General features: G+C 43.8%; 1 protein-coding gene across 1 annotated transcript in view; it reads right to left on the bottom strand.

Moving 5' to 3' along the window:
- The window catches only part of LOC146808610 (NACHT, LRR and PYD domains-containing protein 3-like), a 567,098-nt gene that overhangs the window by 469,048 nt on the left and 76,081 nt on the right, over positions 1-21,969 (bottom strand). The gene's annotated exons all lie outside the window — the stretch shown is intronic.

Genomic DNA, 21,969 nt, shown 5'->3' with positions numbered 1-21,969 from the left:
TGTGTGGAGAGAAATTGCAATTACATATAAATAATGTGAGGAACAACAAGATGGCAGTCACACGTCAGTCTGAGGAAGACATTATATGCCAGAGCAAGTTACTGAAAGCTGAGAGAACAAGCATTTGCAATGCAATAGGTCTCGCATTTATAAGAGTTTGAGCTATTGGCATTGTAAAATTACAATGCCTTTTATTTATGTTTTGGTTTTAAAACAAATAAAAGGCATTGTCATTTACAATGTCAGTAGCATAAACTCGCATAAAAGCAGTGTGTGGAGTGCAGCAGTGTGCGGCGTGTAGCAGTGTGCGGCGTGCAGCAGTGTGAGGCGTGCAGCAGTGTGCGGCATGCAGCAGTGTGTGGCGTGCAGCAGTGTGCGGCGTGCAGCAGTGTGTGGCGTGCAGCAGTGTTTCGTGTAGCAGTGTGAGGCATGCAGCAGTGAGTGGCGTGCAGCGGCGTGCAGCAGTGTGCTGCGTGCAGCAGTGTCGTACAGCATGCAGCAGTGAGTAATGCAGCAGTGTGCATCAGTGTGTGGCATGCAGCAGTGTGCGGCGTGCAGCAGTGTGTGGCATGCAGCAGTGTGTGGCATGTAGCAGTGTGAGGCGTGCAGCAGTGTGCGGAGTGCAGCAGTGTGTGGCGTGCAGCAGTGTGCGGCGTGCAGCAGTGTGTAATGCAGCAGTGTGCGCAGCAGTGTGTGCAGCAGTGTGTGGCGTGCGGTAGTGTGTGGCGTGCAGCAGTGTGTGGCGTGCAGCAGGGTGAGGCGTGCAGCAGTGTGTGGCGTGGTTTTGTAAACAACAAGAAAAGCGGACATCAAAGGAAGGGTGGGAGGGAACGAGCATTTCGGGTGTGAGCTATAACAAAAGTTAATTGTTGTAAGAGGGGATGCAGGAAGTGAGGCCGAGCGCGCACTGGCGAAAGCAGTCTGCTGCTTTCAAGTCGGATGCCAGCTTCGCGCTTGAATGCCTCACATGCACTGGCCATAAACCGCATTCCTAAGGTCTTGTGCCCCTTACTAAATCTCTCTGAATGCGTGAGGCGGCGCATGCGCAGGAAGTAGCTGGTGGCAAATGGAATGCGCGTGGTTGTGCGCGTAACCGCCAGCCGATCCGCCTGGGAAGCCTTCGGGAGCATTTTCTGAAGCCCCTACATAAGTCTCACTGGGCAATCGCTTACGCGATAGCCAGGCGAGACCTAAAAAGTGCTGTAGAGTAAGGTGTCAATTCATATAGCACACATTCTGTTTATGACAACATTACATGGAGAAAAAAGTCACTCTGAGGAAAAAGTTGAAGAGTAGCAAGTACAGTCTCTTCACGAAGCGCTCTGCATTTCAAAGTGAAAATTAGGAGGAAAGTGACTGTCTCTAAGGATTGAGGCGTTTTGAAGCAATGCAGTAATGTTGAAGAAGCGGCATGTTCAAGGAACGGTGACCGCTATGTGAAGTGGAAGTCACGCAGATGACAAGATGGCGGCCGCAGAAACTCCTCACACAGCGCGCTGCATGATTAAATCAAAATTCGGAGAGAAAACGGGCTTACCGCGGGAAAACGCAGGTATCATTGGGGGCAGTAGAGGTTCTGACCTTTAAATCTTCAATTGAAAATGTCCGCGGAACTCCTCCATAAATAGAGCTTTATCAGCCCCCTCGATATCGGCCCGGAGCAGTGTCAGCCGGCTGGCATTCCCGTGGGCGCTCAAGCCACGCCCTACACATACCAATTTTAATCAGGATATTTTAAACAATAGCTCAAAACTTCATCGGGCGTCTAGTATCCCTTGGCTGAAATATGTTAAAAACTTCATGCCCTTCCGATCCCGCTCACTTCGACCACTGTTCAAGACTGACCCAGACGAATGGTCAGACTTGCTCATCGCCTCTGCTCACACCTGCCCTTGAAATGCAAGCACGAGCCGCCTCCTGTCCTAGAAGGAGTAATCCAGGGTCAGCCTCTAGCTAGCACTTTGAGCAGTGGTCGAAGTGGGCGGGATCGGAAGGGCACGGCGTGCCCCTACTTCTTTTATTGAAAAGATTCTGTTCCCCTACTTTTTCTTATCAAAACTGTGTCCCAGGCAGTGGTCGAAGTGGGGGAAAAAAGTAGGGGAACTGTGGGCGGAGAATCAGAGGGCGGGAATAACTTGAGGATTGGATCAGTGGGCGGAGTTAGAGGTGTGGCCAGGATTGGCAAAACATCCCAATCTTTAGTATTTGTTTGGCATTTCACTGACAAGTTACAGCTTATTATGTTATGTAATTCAACCAATGGATACACATGATTATTTAACGATTAATATGAGTTATTGACATTAAAATAAATTCACAAAGTGGGATATGTTTCTAATCACAGAATGTCCCAAATATGCTTAAAAGTGGAAGCACACGCCATTTGTTTCCGAGCCATGGATTTTCTGTCGTCAGCAATATACACAGAGACAATCAATTTTACGTGTGTAAATCACTGTATGGGAAATGTTACATAAGACAAAGGACTACAAGGTGTAGGAGTCACATGACAACCATATTAGCAGGCAGTATAGTTTAATAATGATTTATCCGGAGAAACACAAACTCAGAATTTAAAACCTAATACCATGATTGGGGGTCACTTTAATAATCATTATTGATTTCTATCCAAATGAACACTTTTTGCAACATTAGGATAATCAAAGGCTTAAGGAAAAACCATAATTCTCTAGTTTATACCTTGCAGTTTGTATGCAGCTCTTAGATGAAAGCTAATAGCTCACTGTTCTTTGTTAGGATTTTAACTTATAAACTGCAAGTAGCAAAAGGATCTTACTGACAAAAGCAGTAACCCACTGACCTATTTACAATATGTGCACTTTGTGATGGCCATTGTATATGTTCTTAGCAGCAGGCACATTAACCCTCTGCGCTATCTTTCCATGAGTCAAAACTTCCACTAGACAAAACTCTGATCTCGCACTAGTAAGATGTTTACTCACCGGAGTTATCATGACATTTTTATTATTGCTGAAAATTGCTCTAGGCCAGGAAGGAGGCAGCAAGTGCTTTTAAAACCATAATTTACAACGCCCCCACTCAAAGTCAGCACCCGTTGCGGTCACACCGGTCGCACCACCCTAGTGCCAGCTCTTGTCAGGGGTCCTGTGACCTCACTGTTGCTCTAGGGTCTGCTACTCCGTAGGCCTGCCAGCAAGACTGGAGGTGAACTTCAGTATGGATTGTGGTGGGCAAGCCTTCAAGGTGAACCCACACTTGCCACTGCTGGGGTCCACATGCTGGTGTTAAGTCACCGGGGCTTTTCCGGTTTTGCGGGGCCTTCTAAGGTGTAGCTCTGAGGAAATTCAAATACGGCCCCATCTTTGCTTGTAACACCATTACGCTGTTGCCCTCACTCAGGCCCCTTCAACCTTCATAGCGTTTCTTTCACATTCTATACTGTTGCACATATTACACGACCCTTCCTGTCTCCCCGAGCTAAGTCCATTCTGAGACCCCGCTCGAAGCAACTAATCCCCGAGATAACCATCTATTGACCCTTGGTGACCGTTCTCGGCCTCAACAGTTGTTTTACACATCACCATCTTTCCACGCGCAAACACGTGCTGTCGTAAATTAATTTAACCAAGGAATGGCCATGCCACCTGACCTATAGGGTCGGGAGAGAACACGACCTTAGGGAAGGAATTTCTATTACCCATTATCCTGTATCTTGTACAAAGAATGTTTTCTTGTGGATGATTTGTATTTTTATTGCACATTGAGGGGGTTGTTGCTTTAGGGGATTCCAGCGCTACAAAAGACTGTGAGCCACGGATTGAAGTGGCAGTCTCCTGAGAACCTACCACTGATGTACTTCTAGGACAACTGTACCTAGCTGCAGCTAATAAACAAGTTCCTATGCCAAGCAGAGTGTTCCGTGTCTCTGTAATTTGGAAGGAGCAGTGAGAAGATTTCAGGCGTACCCTGCGCCGCCAGGCTTTAAAGCCCGGTTTTTCAATTGGAGGCACTGCTGAGATCGCTTCAGAGGTCGTGGGTCCAGCCCGAGGATCGTGAGGAGCCCCGCAAGGAAATTCCGGAGGACGCGCACCACGTGATCGACCCCTGCATGTCGTAAGTGGACCGAAGGTTTTTACCGTGTGGCTTCTCCCTCCCAACGGCTGCAAAGACCTGCTGCCCTGACTGCGACCACGCTTTGGCTCCCTTGGTAATTGGTATCGCGAGACATCAGACGGACCTCTGTTGGAGTATGAGAACATCTGGTTAAGTTAATTATAGTGGCCACTCCTTTGCCTTTGTTTTGTCTTTGTTCGACTTTTGCAAAAGCCGAAACCGAGGGGTGAGTGCAGTTTTTGTACTATAAAGTGACTAATTAACCCCTTGAAGTTTGTAAAGAAACTAGTGTGCTAGCGATGCCTGGTTTTGGTAAGTTTGGAAATTGGTTTGGTTGTTGTTACGATAGGGCTTCCCGACTGGAGGACTGTTGTCCAATTCCTCCGGCCGGAACTCCCACTTATGAAGTATACTCTAAACATGGTATCGGCCCCATAGCCTTTAATGAGGCGTGGGTTCGCTATACCAGGAAAGATGGTGTTTTACGATGGCCACAGAACGACAGTTTTGAGCTCAATATTTTAGATAATTTGGAGAACGCTTTGTTTAAGCGAATAGCCCGGCCGGCTATGTTTGACTATTTTCGCCTATGGCGTAAGGAAGCCAAACAGAAAGAAATAAAACAAGCTAAAAGAGATAGGAGGGATATGTCTATTTTACAAGCTGCGCAACAGTTTACAAATAATGAAACTGATCATGCGATTGAGGTCTCAGATAGGCAGCATCGTATGGCGGTAGATAAATGTTATCCAGTGTTGCCAACTTCTCCTACGGAGAAAAATATGGACCCTGAGGAGGATCCTTTAATGTCCCACCTGTTGAGATTACCCCCGCCCTATGCGCAGGGAGCCAACGTACCTTTTGGATTACCGCCTGCCGCCGGCGCGAATGCTCCTTTATTATTAGCACCTGCCCCGCCTGTTCCGCCTGTCGTCCCACCTGTCGCTCCTCAATTGGTTCCTGCACCCCCACCACAGCTTTCTCCGGTATTACCGAGCTCTCCCTTACCTTCGGCTCCCTTCGTAAATGTTACTCCCCCTTCTGCCCCGCCTAATATTCTGTCTCCTGTCCTAATGACGAATTCTCCCTCCGCTCGGAGGCGAATGATCGATACCGTTTCTGGCCTTTTGTCTCCTCTCTTTGGGACATTTCAAATGACCCGTGTTCCTCCTCGTAGACAAACTCGTAGTCAGCTCCCAGGTCCGGAGGAACGGGAAGTGCTGGATCTTCAAGCCCGAAGGTGGATCACGAATGGCCCCCAGTATAGTGTGCAAGATATTATGATCACCTTTCGTCACTGGGAGGCACTAACGCAGAGATATGTTTTTGATACTATGTGTAACATTTTAAGTCAAGAGTGGGAGGATATGGGATTGGGACGAGCCCCTCAGGGCCTGCTAGATGTACAGGCCGAGTTCGATAAAGGGCTGATTGTGGACGCAGAGGTTGAGGACGCGGTAGGAACGCTTGTCACTTTTAGGATGATGCTTGATAAAAAGACCAAAGAGTTGAAAACAAAAGTTCTTCTGCAACAAGCTTATCCTCCTCGCCCTGCCCAACGTGAATAGCAGCCGTCTCCACAATTCCAGAGACAGTTGCAGAGGTCTGGGCCTTTCGTTCCCCGACCTCCACTTGGCCAAAATCAATGCGCTTACTGTAAAGAAGAAGGCCATTTAAAGTATAATTGCCCGGTTCTGTTACAGCGCACGAGCGGTATTCCCGCGTCACGAGGCCAGGGTGGTTATCAGTCAGCACCCAGAGGTAGAGGACGAGGTACGCCGCCTAATAACCAACGTTCCATGCCCCCTGGGAACTCCACAAATTATTTTGATCAGCAAAATGTTCAGTCTACCAACTATTACAATAGTGATTACTATACTGAGGATGAGAGTCAGAATTCCCAACCTAGCTAGGTGTTAGACCTGGCACCTTGGCGTGAGTTTCCCTTCCACTTTTTGATGGTGTGCCTCGATTGTTTTGCTGGTGTTGTCCGCTCAGGGCACTGCGCCACGGCTAATCCGTGCCGCAGTGCAAGTGCTCCCTAGGTAAAGTGTACCTGTAATTGATATTCATGATTGGTTTATTGGATTCACTGTCAGTCCCCAGTAAAGTGCACCAGGGGTGCCAGGGCTTGTGAATGCCAATGCTGCTAGTGGGCCTGCAGTGCTGGTTGCGCCACCCACAGAAAGCGGCCTTGTAAAATGTGTCTAGGGTCTGCCACCGCAGACCCTGTGCGCGGTCTGGGACCGTCGCGCTGACTGCGCAAGTGCCCCCACTTGCCAGTCCCTAAACCTTCCCTTACCTACATATTAGCCACCCCTCTGGTAGGACCAAGGGCAGGGTGCATTGTAGGCATAAGGTAGGACATGCCCTGATGTGTGTGGCATGTCTTAGTAGTGAATTACCGCCATTTTCGTTTTTCACTATTGAAGGCTACCTGCTCTCCATAGGCCAGCATGGGCTGCTGGAGTCACTACACGCTGTGACCCCAGTGGACTCAGAGAGCATGGTAGAATGTCAAGTTTAGTATGCCTGAACTCAGAATAATAAAATACTTCTTGTAGTCAAGTTTATTTTAATATCCTGGGTTTGTAAATACTACTTTTAGAAAGTTAGTATTTACTGACCTGGCCATTTCAGTCCGCCTCTGCTGTGTGTGTGTTTTCTGCCTAGCAACAGTAAGGAGCAGGGTTGGGGAATCCCCGGAGACAGGTTTGCTGCCAGGTGGTGGGTAGAGAGATGACACCAGGATGGGTGGGAGGAGTACACCTTGACTCTTGAATAGCCCTGTGCTCTGCCACCACAAAGCCGGCGCCACCCCCTGTGGGGCGGCTGATGTCTCTGCCCTGCTGCTGAAAGGAAAGAGCAGAGTCACCATAACAAAGTGCTCCAGAACTGGACTGAGCCAGGCCCAGGCCCCCTGGCGCTAAAGAACAAAAGAATCACTGTATAAAAGTAGGAGCCTGGCTCCTAAGAAATCAGAATCCTGTTTAACCACAAAGGACCTCTGCCCGACTAGAAGGAAAAGAAGACGCCGGAGGAGCTGGCCTGCTGCTTGCCTTGCTGAGAAAGGAGAGGAAGAGACTTACTGAAAAGACTTTGCTGCTTTGTGCTTTAAACATTCTCCAAGGGCTTGATCTGAGCTTGCCCACTGAACTGAACCCCAGGACTAGTGGGTTCTCTGTGCTTTTGCTCGTCCTCCAATTCGAGCCGTGTGTGCATCCCGCTGGAAAGAGACTGCGCCCCTCATCTCCCCTCCTAGGGCCGTGACACTCAGGAGCTTGCCTGCCTTTACCCCGTGAGAGCCCCGCTCCGTCCGGAGCCGCTCTCTGTCCCCGGGCTAGGTTGCCTGCACCCCTGTCACCGCCTGCCACTGGAGCGCGCTGAACGCGCTATCACCCCTCCGGCCGGAAACCGTCCGACGACTGTGATCTACGCCGGGTCATCCAGCTGCACTGACCGTGCCCTGTGACCCCGCTTCGCTATCCCCGGACATCTCAGGCCGCGCCGCCCCCGCTGTGGAGACCCCCCTGCACCGCTGTGCTAAGGGTCGCTGGCCGCGCCTGCCCGCTGCCCACACCTGCTGATTGAGGATCCAAGACCACTTCCCAAGCTGAGGGTCGCACCGACCTGTGCCGACTCTCCACATCACGAAAGGAGTTCCAGTATCGGGCTCGGGGCCCGCAAAGCCTTATTTCCCCGTTCGCAGGAGCCGATCTCTGTAAGTACTGGAACCACAAGTAACATTTGCAAGAGACTACAAAGTATCCATTTGAAGCTACGAACAAAGAACATTTGCCTGCTTTACAACCTGGTGGCATAGCGAAAACGTTATTGGTCTTGTGATAAGTCTGCTGAGATATATATACCTATTTTTACATAAAGAAGCGTATTTTTCTACATATCCAAGGCTGGTGTCCGTTTCTGGGGGGATTGATGTATTTACTGTGTGTGTGATTGTAAGTGCTTAACCAACAACGCCTGAGGAATCGCCTTGGCTGCTCACGCCACGCACCTAGAGGGTGAGCAAGGGTCATTCACAAGGGGTTATCCTGCTCCCTGACGTAGAGGAGAGGGTTCCTGCTTGACACAAGGGCAACCTTGCGCCAACCAGAGACCCCCAAGTCTAACACTAGGATAGCCATGGACAAAGTAAGGGAGTAGTATCAGTTCCAGTGGACCAAAGCGGGCCTTATGTTGATGTGGAAGCACTAGGTGTTACAGAGCCATTCCTATTAGACACTGGTGCGACAAAGAGCTCTATGATTCACTCTAAACTCCCTGGGGCACCTTTGTCTGGCCGTACAAATGTTTCTGTAGGTTTTTCTGGCGCCCCAGTTCAAAACCCAGTTTCACGCCATTTGCCCATTTCAATAGGCCCTTACAAATTGGAGGCCCCGCTCCTTTTAACAACTGGTTGTGGTGAAAATTTGTTGGGTTTGGATTTATTAAAGAGATTGTATGCGACATTGTACTGTTCCCCTTCTGGTGTACGTCTTACCTTAGGTAAGAAATTGACCTCACCGATGTATTTGTCTAAAGACCAGCTTCCCCCTGAATTACAATCTCTTCCCGCCACCTTCTGGGCCACCGGCCCCAATGATGTGGGCCTCCTACAGATTGCACCCTACATTGTAACACTCAAGCCTAATGTTAAATTGCCTCGCATTCCACAGTATAAAATTTCCAATGACGGCGAAAAGGCTCTTTTGACTATAGTTCATGATTTGGTACAAAATGGTGTGGTTGAAGAGACTAGGGGAAATGTATGCAATAGCCCTGTTCTGCCTGTTTTTAAACGAACCGACCCCTCTCAGCCACCTGTCTATCGTTTTGTGATCGATCTCAGAGAGGTCAACAAGATTGTGATACCTCAATTCCCTGTTGTCCCGGATATTAATGCCCTATTGACAATGATACCGGCCTCAGCTTCCTGGTTTTCTGTCATTGACCTCAAAAACGCTTTCTTCAGCATTCCCATTGCTGAGGAAAGTAGGGATATTTTTGGCTTCTCCTTAGCAGGCCGAAGCTACCGGTTCAAGCGTGCTCCTCAAGGGTATTGCGAGAGCCCCTCCATTTACAGTCAAGCATTAGAGAGAGACCAGAGAGAGCCCAGAGAGAGAGAAGGGCACTACAGAGAGAGAGAGAAGCAGATCGGGAGTGGGAGACGAGGAATTGCTCCGCGCCGAAAACGCCGAAAACGCCCTGACCGCCACAGCTGCAGCCGTTTACCTGCTGATTTCCCCGTACGGGGGCCCGCACAGGTCTTTTACAGCTACGAGTTGTGCCCCGAGCTGAAAGTTTTGCTGGAGCCGCGAGTGGAGCTACAAACGCTACCGAAGCCTGCATGCCTAGCGGGTTGGCGGTGTCAGAGTTGAGGCAGAGCTCCCTCGACTTTGGTGTGCGAGGCTGAGACGGAGAAGCAGGGTCCTTGGGATTAGAGTTTTTGAATTTGGCACCTTGGAGTTTGGGGCTCGACGCAGAGCAGGCACTACTTTGTAACGAAAGCACGAGAGGTGAGCTGCTGGGGGTGTTTGCTCGGAGGTGTTACAAGGCATTAGATCAGCTGCTACTACTTGCTATTTATCCGTTTTGAGATACAAAGGCTTGCTCCCTGTGGAAGCCCTCCTCCGTTTTATCCACAGCAGTGCGGTCTATTAGTAGAAACTGTCCGCTCTGCCCTACTTTTCATTTTAAGAGCATTTGGATAACTTTTGGAACAATTAAGGACTATCACATAGCATTATCAAACACTGGTCGCAAGGAATTGCCAGGAGCTGCGAGGAGCTGTGTCTACGGCAGAAATTGGGCATGAGCCCTTGAATTTTATCTGAGTATCTAGAGTATCTGGGGATATTGAGCTCGGAGCGCTGAGCATTGAGCCTGACGGAGGGACTGGTGAAGTGCCAAATAACTAGCGCAACCAGCGGAGCCAGTGGAGTCGCCAGAGACTAGCCGTGCCACGTGAAACAGCTGGTGAACAGCAGGGAAAGCGAATGCTGGTGGGTCAAGGTGAGCGCTAGTATTTAAACGACTTTTAGGAGGCCTAAGCAGCTTGTGGCCTGTGGCCTGTGGCAGAGTGGGTGTCCCAGTGTTGGTGCGGCTCTCTTTATATATTTTGAGAGGGGGAAATAAGGCTACTGCTTGAAATGCGCTCAGGTAAAGAAAGAACTGTGGGTACTCCAAAAAGACGTGCCCAAAAAATTCAAGCATCAAAGGAGCCAGGATATACTAAAGCCCAAACTAAGGGGGTAAGCCAAATGTTAATCTCACCAATAGCTAGGATGTTTGAAAAATCGACTAAAATCCCACAGAAATTTGATTTCATGCGTGATCCGACAACTGCACTTATGTCAATGCATCCAGAAGCAGAAATAAAAAGTTTGCAGACCCCAATTAAGCCAACAAAGAATTTGAAAAAGAATATAGATTTAATTGATGTAGCCTGGGAATTAGACCAGGTAAATAAATTGCAAATTAAAGACTGTGAAGGACAAGTAAAAGAGCAAATTAAAGAGCAAATAGTAGATGAGGATCCATTATATTTAATGCATCCAATATACCAAAATTTAACTACACAAATTGTTAATAGAGAGATGGAAAAAAACAGGATGAAAAAATCAATGAAGGATTCTGAACATGATGGCCCATCACAAGAGCAAACAGAGGATATTGACCCATTACATCCAGATTATCAAGCATTATCCCTAATAACTGAAAATAGAGAAATGGAAAAAAATAGGATGGAAAAACCAATAAAGGATATTATACAAACTGATAAGACCAAGAATATGCTCACCGCAGGAGCTCCGTGGCCAATAGAAGTGAAAGTTGATATAAGGAAAAAGAATGAGGATCCAGTTGATGAACATACATTGAGCACTAAATCTGGAAATCAACAAGAATTTGCGGCGGATATAATAAATCGTGTCAATGAGTATGTTATTGAAGATCATGCTTGTGGGGAAAAAAAGTATAAGACACAAAAATACAAAAGTCCAGAACAAGCAAGCATAAAACAATCAAAAATAGAAGTAACTACAAATAAAATCCAGGAAAGTAGCGAACAACTGGTATTTAAAATTAAGTCTCCTACTAATAATGACAATATGGATATCTCAAAAAACGACCCAATAACAACAAAAGTAGAAAGTGCACATGACGAGACTAATATTTCAGCGAGTGATATGGAGAAGGACATGGAGAACAAAATAAAAAATAAAAATAACCAAGAAGTAGGAACTATATGGGATATATTTTATCAAACATCAGTATTAACTCTTGAAGCACTAACAGCACAATCTAATAAAATGGATACCCAAATTGATATACTCGGAGTTTTGGCAAATACAGTCGCAGGGATTGAATATAAATTGGTTGAACTGAATAGTCTTATAATTAGAGCCCAAAGGGAAGCAGCGTCAAACTATATTGAATGTACATGCGCTCCCTTAATTAATAAATTGGTAACTATTCCAGATGTTGTGAACACAATCTTAGAGGATGTTAAAGATACAATCTGCAAAAAAAAAAAGGAATGTCCTAAGAAGAATTGCTGCGACTCAGAAAAGGTATCAACTATGATAGAGGTAAAAAATATGGAGATATCAGAAAATGACGTTCTTGCTATTTCAGGTACGACAATAATACCAAGTAAAGAACAAGATATTGAAATATTGTCAGAATACTCACACGTTCAGAAGGAATGTGGGGAAAATGATGAGGACTCATTAACCTTCGAAATAACAAAAAGACAAAGAAAAAAACTACGTAAAGCTCGGAACAAGGCGAAAATGGTTACTATAGAAAAAGCAAAGAATAACATCGACACAACATTAAAAAAGGAAAATCCCAAAAAAGAAAAAAGAAATACAAAATTAGATGTATCCTATAACAAACTTGATGTAGGAGAAAAATTAAGGAATAAAATATTAGAAAATCAAGACAGTAATATAACTGGGATGATAAACCCCCCCCCAAAAAAAGAAAAATATTATGATATTTTTATTAAATCTGGGAACAATTTGGGAAAACAAAATTCCCTTAATACAAGTGTTTTAGTTGATAGAACGAGTCAAAGGCCATGCTCATCAATTCGTGAAGTAAATAGGGACCAAGAAAAAGAGGTATCATGCAAACTTAATGGAAATGGATGTGTACTAAAAGAGGTCACTTTTGGTGATATTCAAAATGATCAAACAACAAATATGCCCCAAGCCAGGAGGACCTCAAATACTTTTGGGTTAAAAATTGCAGGGCATAATCAAAATAAAGAGGAAAATTATATGGAACAATCGATCAAGAAGACAATATACCACAATCAAAAAAGTGCACCAGGTATAGGTGGGAACATGGATCAAAAAGTTGAAAAAATAAGGACTAACCTGTGGGTTGATAAAATATCGATTAACCCCTTGGAAGTCAAGGAAACAATAGGAGAAAATAGACAAAAGAAAGCATGGGATAACCTAGTGGTTGAAAGTAATGGTAAAAATCTGCAGATTATATATGAGGAGCAGGGAAGATTAGAAGAAAAAAGAGAAATATGTTTCTTAAATAAAACTGCTCAAATTATCTTTACACCACTGTATAACACGATATTCTGAATAGAGGAAATATCCTTCGGTTAATAGGAACAATAGGAACATTGGAAAAAATAACATCTGCAGATATCGAATGTGTAGGATTTCTGCCTAACCCCGAAGGCAAAAACCCACTAACTCTTGTAACAGTGGTTTCTGGATTTATAGCGGAATTAATCATGCAAGAGCAAGGAATCTTCCAAAACTGGGGGATATTAATTAGTCGACCAAAACCAAAGGTTTACCCGACACCTTTCTTAGAAACAGAAAGTCCGTTAAAAAAGCCAAATTCGGATAAAGATGACATAGTTTTTTCCATACTAAAAAATCCCCCTGGGAAAACAAACTCTGAAGAAAATAACTCAACCAATAAAGTAGAACATGCAACTGGTATAAATGAAAAATGGATCGCGACAGCCCTACATGGTGAGGAAGATCATTGACAAAGTTTAACACAGGCAGCATTAGTAGAGGGGAATATGGACAATTTTGTTGTAAGAATGTGTTCCTGGAATATAAATGGGATATGTAAAAAACTAAAAGATGCCCAAATAGATGCAATACCAAGTCTTACACATGTTAAATTGCTGCCGGAAACGTGGGCAATAGACCCGTTCATGTTACATCGATATAAAGGCTATTTTGAACCTGCAACAAAAAATCATAAATTTGGTCGTCCATGTGGGGAGCTTGCAACATTTATTTCGACTGACTTAAAAATAAATCATGAACGCATAGCTACAAATAACTGTAATCTTCTCGCTGTAAAGTTGAAATATACAACGGGTAAAAGAAAGGCTCAAAAAATCATATTCCTGATAAATATATATATTCCACCAAAGCAGAGCACTAGAAAAGAAATGTGTACTGTGCTAAATAATTTTCTTCTGGAGTATATTTTGGAAGAGCCTTTGGCAGATTATATCATATCAGGTGATTTTAATATAAATTTATTAATACCCTATCCAAGGGACGATTACGTCCAGTCCCAGAACCAACAATGGGAAATCCCAGAACAATTAACTGATATTCGAACAAGTGCAAAGCAAAATAGAATGGGGAGAAACTTTATGATGGATATGGAGGCATTGGGAGTAAGAATATTGAATGGTAGACTTCCAAAGGATATACCACCTGCTTGGACATTTAATTCGCAGAAGGGCAACTCACGAATTGATTACACAATGGTTTCACTATATATCTTTTAAAAAGTGATCTCCTATCAACTGAACGAAGTGCTGGATAGTGATCATAGCCAACAAATAATGAATATAAAATTATCCTGTCCAAAACCTCAAAAATATTCGACAACGCAAGGACAGATTTATACTATCAATTATAGGAAACTCATATGGAAACCAAATAATGTGGATGATACAAAGGATAAAGCACAAAATCTAGTTAATGAGTGTTTTAAAGAAATTACGATGAAAACAGTAATAGAGCAATGGGAAAATTTTATACGGAAAATAGTGAAGTTTAAAGAAAAAACTGTATGTGTACAAACAAAACAAGAGACTCGGATAGAAATCAGAGAAAATAATATTATTCTCCCGTATACTGTGAAAAAAACTAGACGTATTCGCAATAGACTTAGGAAACAGCTAACAAGGTGTCCATTAAATGAAAATGTAAGGGTACAATTAAGAAATACTAATTATAACCTGAGGAAATTAATTTGGAGCGAACAAAACAAAGTTAGACAAGAATTGTGGACTAAAGTTTATTATGCAAGTACTCAAACAAACTCAAGGGAATTTTGGAGATTGATTAATGGTCTGACTCGACCAAATAAATCTGCCGTAGGGTCACATCTAACTGAAGATGAATGGACTGAGTTTCTTACAAAACATCTAAATCCAATGTCACATATGAAATGTAACATACAAAAAAAAGTGGATAAATATGCTACAGAATGTAAATATGAAATTAATATAACTCAGTTACAAGTGGTCAAACTGATAAAAAAACAAAAGTATGGGGCACCTGGCCCCAACGGTATACGGTTTTCATTATATAAAGAAGATCCAGAATTTTGGTCCATATATCTCACTGCTGTGTTTAATGAAGTGGTTAAGAGTGGAGTAATTCCGGAATCATGGAGAGGGTCTCTAATATCTCCTATCTTTAAGAAGGGAAATTGGCAATTGCCGGAAAGCTATCGTCTAATTACCCTCCAAGATATTGATGCAAAATTATTTGCTGGGATTTTATTGGTGATTTTAACAGATTGGGCAAAGAAAAAGCAGGTGTTGCCCCCGAACCAAACAGGCTTTATTAAAGGCCTGGGAACCTCCACAAATATATTAATATTATCCATATTAATGGATAAGGCAATTTTAGCGAAACAACCTTTATATCTCTGTTTTGTGGATTTTAAATCTGCGTTTGACTATGTTGATAGAAATCTTCTGTGGATAAAACTTGAAAAACAAGGAATTCCTGATACATTGCTAAAAATGATTAAGCTCCTGCACTATGATACTTGGAGCAGGGTGAAGATTGGCGATGGACGCTCACTAACGAAAGAAATCCCCACGTCTAGAGGACGAAAACAAGGGTGCGTCTTGGCCCCTCTGCTTTTTAATTTATTTTTAGCTGATCTTTCTACGATTCTGAATGAAGTGAATGTGCATCCCCCGAAGCTTGCCGACAAACACATTTCCAACCTGTTATATGCAGATGATGTTATACTCTTAAGTCATACTAGAATTGGATTGCAACGACTAATCAACGGTATTTTAAAATTTTCAAAGGAAAATGGTATGATAATAAATGAAGCTAAGACCAAGGTAATGGTTATCACCAAAAGTACGCGATTTAAATATAAATATAAATGGTTTTTGGAAGGAAATAACCTGGAACAAGTAGTCTCCTACAAATACCTAGGTGTTATTTTTAATGATAATGGTAACTTTCTGCCACAAAAATTGGATATTACAAGGAAAGCAAATATCCTGGTTGCAGCTTTCAGGACGATACAGAAAACTATAAGTGACTTGTCTTATCGTCCGTTTTTGAAAGTAATTGCTGCAAAACTGCTACCAACCTTAACGTATGGGAGTGAGGCAATGAATGGGAAAGATGCGGAGACTATTAATGGTGCGGTTGCAAAAACATATAAAATATTATTCTCCCTGCCAAAGAATGCCTCACAAGCCCAGGTGAGATTAGAATTTGGGTTAAACAATCAGCAATATGCAAGGAAAGGGCAAGCACTTAAGGTATGGAATAGAATAAAAAATGACCAAGAGAATCAAATATCCCGTCTGTTGTGGCAGGAAGTAAAAATTAATAGGAAATTACACGTTTGGTCCTACCTAAATACAGCAATAGAAGAATATGGTATAAACTCGATTTGGAAAAATACAATTGCTCAAGAAAGCTTCAAAAAAACTATTAATAAACTCACCAATCACCTATCATTGTTAAAGGATAAAGACATACTAGTGAAAAGGAATCATGCATGGCCAATCATGAATGGATTCAAGGGAAAGAAGGTTCAAAAATATCTCGAATCATCATGGTCTAAGAAAAATAAACACATTTTTATTAAAGCTCGATTTGGTTGTCTGCCAGGATTATGCCATTTACCTGCATGGAAGAGGACAGAGGAGGATAAACTATGCAGGTTATGCAAATCCGGCCAGGAAAACATTATTCATCTATTGTGTCTTTGTCCGGAGCTGGAATATGATAGAAAATCCATTCTTAAGAAATTATTTAATAATCGTGGTGTAAGGACATGCAGGCAAGCCCTGATAGCATGTCTTAACCCTGAAGACTTACTAATGAACTCTGCATTTGTAAAATTTATATATGCTGTTGGGAAAAAACTGGATGTATTTATCTGATTTGATAATGGATTGTGCTAATATATTTTATATAAGTAAGTTTTCTAATATAAATATGATTGTTTTATTGAATTTTGATGACATTTTAGCAATTTTTGTAAGATTTTAATTAATCAAACAAATAAAATAAAATAATAATAACAGTCAAGCATTAAAATCACAGCTCGATACTATGTCTTTACCACCAGGCGCCACTCTCATTCAATATGTGGATGACCTGTTGGTTGCAGCAGATTCTGAGGACACTTGTAAAAAGGTTACTATTTCACTGTTATGCCACTTATCTGACCACCAACACAAGGTTTCACCATCCAAATTGCAATATTGCTACCAAGAGGTTACCAATCTAGGTCATCTCTTGTCAAAGGAGGGACGGCGATTGACCCCAGAACGTATTCAAGCAATTGCCAAAATGCCTATTCCATGTACGCAAAAAGAGGTACGTGCCTTCTTAGGTATTACCTCTTATTGTAGACAATGGATCCCCAATTTTTCCCTTCTGGCGAAACCCTTGTTGGCACTGACTCTTAAAGATACACCACACCCGCTTCCATGGACTGCGGAATGTCAGAAAAGTTTCACAGATTTACGTACTGCCTTGTGCTCTGCTCCTGTGTTAGGTACTCCTGATTACAGTAAGCCTTTCACACTCTATGTTCATGAGAAAGAAGTGTTATAACCTATTGTTGTTGTGGTGCCTCTTCCTTATTAATATTCTGTCCCTTGCTGCTCAGCCATGAGTGATGTCACTTGGAATGTTGAGTGTGTGGGACTGGAGGAGTTGGCAGTTGGAAGAGATGGGCTGAGCAGCAGGGAGGCTGCACGTGGTGGGGCTCTACAGGAGATCTACATAGCTTTACAAGGGATCTACTTGAACTTTACATGGACTTTGTAACCTATTAAATAAACCTACAACTTGTTCTAAGCGGCCTGTCTACGAGACATCTTTCATTATTACACTGGCGACGACTTGGGAGAATCTACATGTGTGCTACTTCAATGGATTTTGGTTTCTGGTGCTTAAAGGAATTACAAGAAAAAAGGAACTTAAAGAGAAATTGCAAGCTGCGTATTTGCTTTATAGAACCTGTGTGTTGCTGAAGGAAACTGTGTTGGAACTATGGATCTGAGTAAAGATATTTAAACTTATGAACTGGAACTCCATCGGTCGCCCTAATGCGAAAAGTAAATTAAGATTGCTGCCATCCAAGAAGGAAGAATTGCTTTGCCCCAGCTATCTGTTTTGTGAGAGGCGATGAACACCCGAGATCAGCTGTTTTGAAGTAAATATTAAGGTTGTGAATTGTTTGCTACACGACTCTCTAGAGGAAGCAGTGATGTAGTGGGGTTACACAAGACTGGTGCAGTGAGATGCTGTGAATGTGAGCCTCGACGCTCGAGAGGAAAAGGAGCGACGCGATCTAAAAGAAATTGGCACTAAAAACGAACTTTAGTGCAAGTCTGACTTCCCTGTTTACAATGCTTGTGGCACGTTTGCATTTCGTGAGGCACTGACTGACATTTCATTTGGATAGGTGTGCTGGGGATTAGATAACTGTGAATTTCATGTAAAGAAAAGAAGAAATTGAACTCTAAGACTTTGTTCGTTCGACAACTGCCGTTTTGCAGTTTAAAACACTGAGGCGCGAGTTACAATCAGCGCGCGCAGCCTTACCTGAATTTGCTTGTCCTGCGATTTTCCAGTGTTCTCTCTGACGCTCCAGGCTGCTCGCGGGGTGCACCTGCTTCTGGACGCCTGCATGCACGGGCGTGCTGTAAGCCATCCGGCCCAGCGTCATTTTTGTGCCGCCATCTTAGGGTTGCCTACATTGTGTGGGATCGTCGTGGGATCATCGTGCAATCGTCTGTGGCCAACCATGGTGGGAATGTACTTTCTTCACGTTGTTGATCTACGTTCCGGATTAAGCACATGCGCGTTAGTGTGCAAAACCTCTTCTCTGCTAGTTCACTTCGTCGTGTGGGGCTGAAGAGGATGTCTGCTCGTTGGAACTGCTGAGCTGCATTTTTGGATCCTGGTTTATTCGTGACTCCACGTTGAATCTTGCTCTTTGTCATGACCAACTCATTTCTTATTGAGGTACTGTTTCTCGAGGGTGTCAGAGATATACTCACTTCCGACATTACAAAGTTGCTGGAGGGCAGTTGTTTCAGGTACTTTCTTATGTATATGCTTTGTGTGGGGAGGTACACAGTGCACAGTTGAGGTGCAGTTCTTAACACTTCTGGAGTGAACTTGTTGCGTACCAGCGAATTGGAGGGCCCGAGTTACATGCAGTTTTCTTTTCATGTCAAGACCTCGGGTGAGAGTTCGCTCACCGGTGTTCGCTATATCTTTTCTTGCTTTTGTGTTTATTGTTTTTTTTTCTCTCTTATAGCATGTGTTAATACTTATTTTATGCTCAAAATGTTTAACGTGCAATCTTATTTTTGTGTTTCTTCTGGGAGGTGAATTTCCCTATAGGGTGAATTTCCCCTATTACGGTGTTCAGAGTCTCATAGGGAGGTGTATTTTCCCTATTACAAGTGCGGTGAGTCTTTGGGAGGTGTTTTCCCCTATAGGGTGACGTTGTTCCCCTATTACTGTGATTTGCGTATGGAGTATCATAGGGAGGTTTATCTCTATTACAGAGTCTTTGGGAGGTGTTTTTCCCCTATAGGGAGGTGTTTTTCCCCTATTAAAGGATTTGGAATTTTGGAGTATCATAGGGAAAGTTTTTTTCCTATTACAGTGTTCGGAGAGTCTTTGGGAGGTGTTTTTCCCCTATAGGGAGGTGTTTTTCCCCTATTACAGTATTTGGAATTTTGGAGTATCATAGGGAAAGGTTTTTCCCTATTACAGTATTCAAGGAGTCTTTGGGAGGTGTCTTCCCCTAGAGGGAGGTGTTTTTCCCCTATTACAGGATTTGGAATTTTGGAGTATCATAGGGAAAGGTTTTTTCCTATTACAGTGTTCGGAGAGTCTTTGTGAGGTGTTTTTCCCCTATAGGGAGGTGTTTTTCCCCTATTACAGTATTTGGAATTTTGGAGTATCATAGGGAAAGGTTTTTCCCTATTACAGTGTTCAAGGAGTCTTTGGGAGGTGTCTTCCCCTAGAGGGAGGTGTTTTCCCCTATTACCGTCTAGGGAGGTGTTGTAGTTTCTAAGGGAGGTGTATTCCCCTATAGGGTGGTGTGTTTACCCTATTACTTTTAATTTGTTGGTAGTGTTTACCCATCTAATTAGTTTCCCTAGGGAGGGGAATGGGGTTCATTATTCTTTTGTTATAGATATTTTCTTGCGAGTATTTGCTGATTTGATGTGTATTTACTTGCATAATGTATTTTCCTATTGATTCCTGTTTATGTAAGTGATGGTATTTTGGTGATATCTAGTTTTGATGCATTTATATCTTTATGCTTAGTTTTCGTAAGGAAGGGAGATGTGTTATAACCTATTGTTGTTGTGGTGCATCTTCCTTATTAATATTCTGTCCCTTGCTGCTCAGCCATGAGTGATGTCACTTGGCAGTTGGAAGAGATGGGCTGAGCAGCAGGGAGGCTGCTCCTGGTGGGGCTCTACAGGAGATCTACATAGCTTTACAAGGGATCTACTTGAACTTTACATCGACTTTGTAACGTATTAAATAAACCTACAACTTGTTCTAAGCGGCCTGTCTACAAGACATCTTTCATTATTACAAGAAGGTTGCGCATTATCAGTTTTAACGCAACGATTCGGGGACAAGCAACGTCCCTGTGCCTATTTTTCGGCCACATTAGATCCAGTGGCCAAGGCATTAACTACCTGTTTGAGGGCTACAGCAGCAGCGGCAGTTTCCATTCGTCAGTCTGCTGGATTGGTATTAGATAATACCCTCATTGTCATGGTGACGCATGCAGTAGACACCCTCCTAAATAGAACAAAGACTCAACACCTCACGAGTGCCCGCCTTTCGGGGTACGAACTGACGCTCTTGGCTAGCCACATACACATTAAGCGACGTAATGTCCTGAACCCGGCAACATTGCAGCCAATTCCAGTAGAAAATTGTACTCAGGAGCAGCACGGTTGCTTCCTCCGCACGGAGGAAGAGACAAGAGGCAGAGTTGATTTAAAGGATACTCCACTCCCGGACCCGGATGGGATCCTATGGGTGGACGGTTCTTGTTTTAAGCTTCCCAATGGCGAAACAACCTCAGCCTATGCAGTCACTACCTTGTACACCGTTGTGGAAACAGCGCGTATTATGCATCATTCGGCCCAGGCAGCTGAATTGATAGCACTGACTAGAGCTTGTGTGTTGGCTGAAGGAAAAAGGGTGAATGTGTTCACTGATAGTCAGTATGCGTTTGGAGTGGCCCATAGTTTTGGCCGCCTGTGGAAGGAAAGAGGGTTTCTCACATCCCATGGCACTAAGATACAGCATGGCCAATTGGTAAATGACCTTCTTGAATCGCTCACCTTGCCCACTCAGATAGCGATTGTGAAGTGTAGTGCACATAAGAAGATCACTGATGACGTAGGTCAAGGAAATGCTTTCGCAGACCAGATAGCGAAAGAGATAGCTAGAGGCACTACAAGCCGCATGTATGTTGTGGGCTCTGCTAGATGGGTTGCACAAGGTGGGATGTGTGAGAATACTGTGGATAGTGTGAAAATGATCCAGGCAGAGGCCACAGAGAAGGAATTGAGTACGTGGAAAGAAAGTATAGGAAGATTGGATGTGACAGGGTGCTGGACAGACTTGTCAGAACATCAACGCTGGTTGTTACCAGATGCTTACGTACTCCCAGTAGTTACCATGGCACATGGTCCAGCCCATATTAGCGCTACAGGTATATGCAAGCTTCTGGCTCCGGTATGGAAGAATGTGGGGATCCCTAAATGTGCAGACAATCTGGTTAAGCATTGTATTGTATGCTTGATGCACAACCCGGGGAAGGGAACACCAACACCAGCAGGACACTTTGCTCCCCCAACTTACCCTTTTGAGGTTTTACAAATAGATTACATCCACATGGAACGATGTAACAATCTGAAGTACGTTCTTGTGGTGGTATGTGCCTTCTCCCGATGGATAGAAGCCTATCCCCTGAAAGATAATACTGCTCTATCCACGGCAAAAGTCCTTTTGAAGGAGTTTTTGCCGAGATTTGGGTTACCCAGAATTATTTGGAGTGATAACGGGAGTGAATTTGTGGGTCAGATCATGCAGAAAGTATGTACCGGCCTTGGCATTCGACAGAAGTTCCACGCAGCAAACCATCCTCAGTCAGCAGGTTTGGTGGAATGCTATAATGGCACCCTTAAGCTTAAACTGGCGAAAATACAAGCCAGCACGGGTCTTGCCTGGCCTGATGCCTTGCCCTTGGCTCTCTTATCCACCAGAACAACCACCCATTCCCGTATGGGGCTTAGTCCTTATGAGGTTGTCTTTG

This window comes from Triturus cristatus, chromosome 8 (assembly GCF_964204655.1).
Source record: "Triturus cristatus chromosome 8, aTriCri1.1, whole genome shotgun sequence".
NCBI classification, from domain to species: domain Eukaryota; kingdom Metazoa; phylum Chordata; class Amphibia; order Caudata; family Salamandridae; genus Triturus; species Triturus cristatus.
Note: the sequence above shows the minus strand (reverse complement) of the source record. Positions and strands in the feature narration are given on the sequence as shown.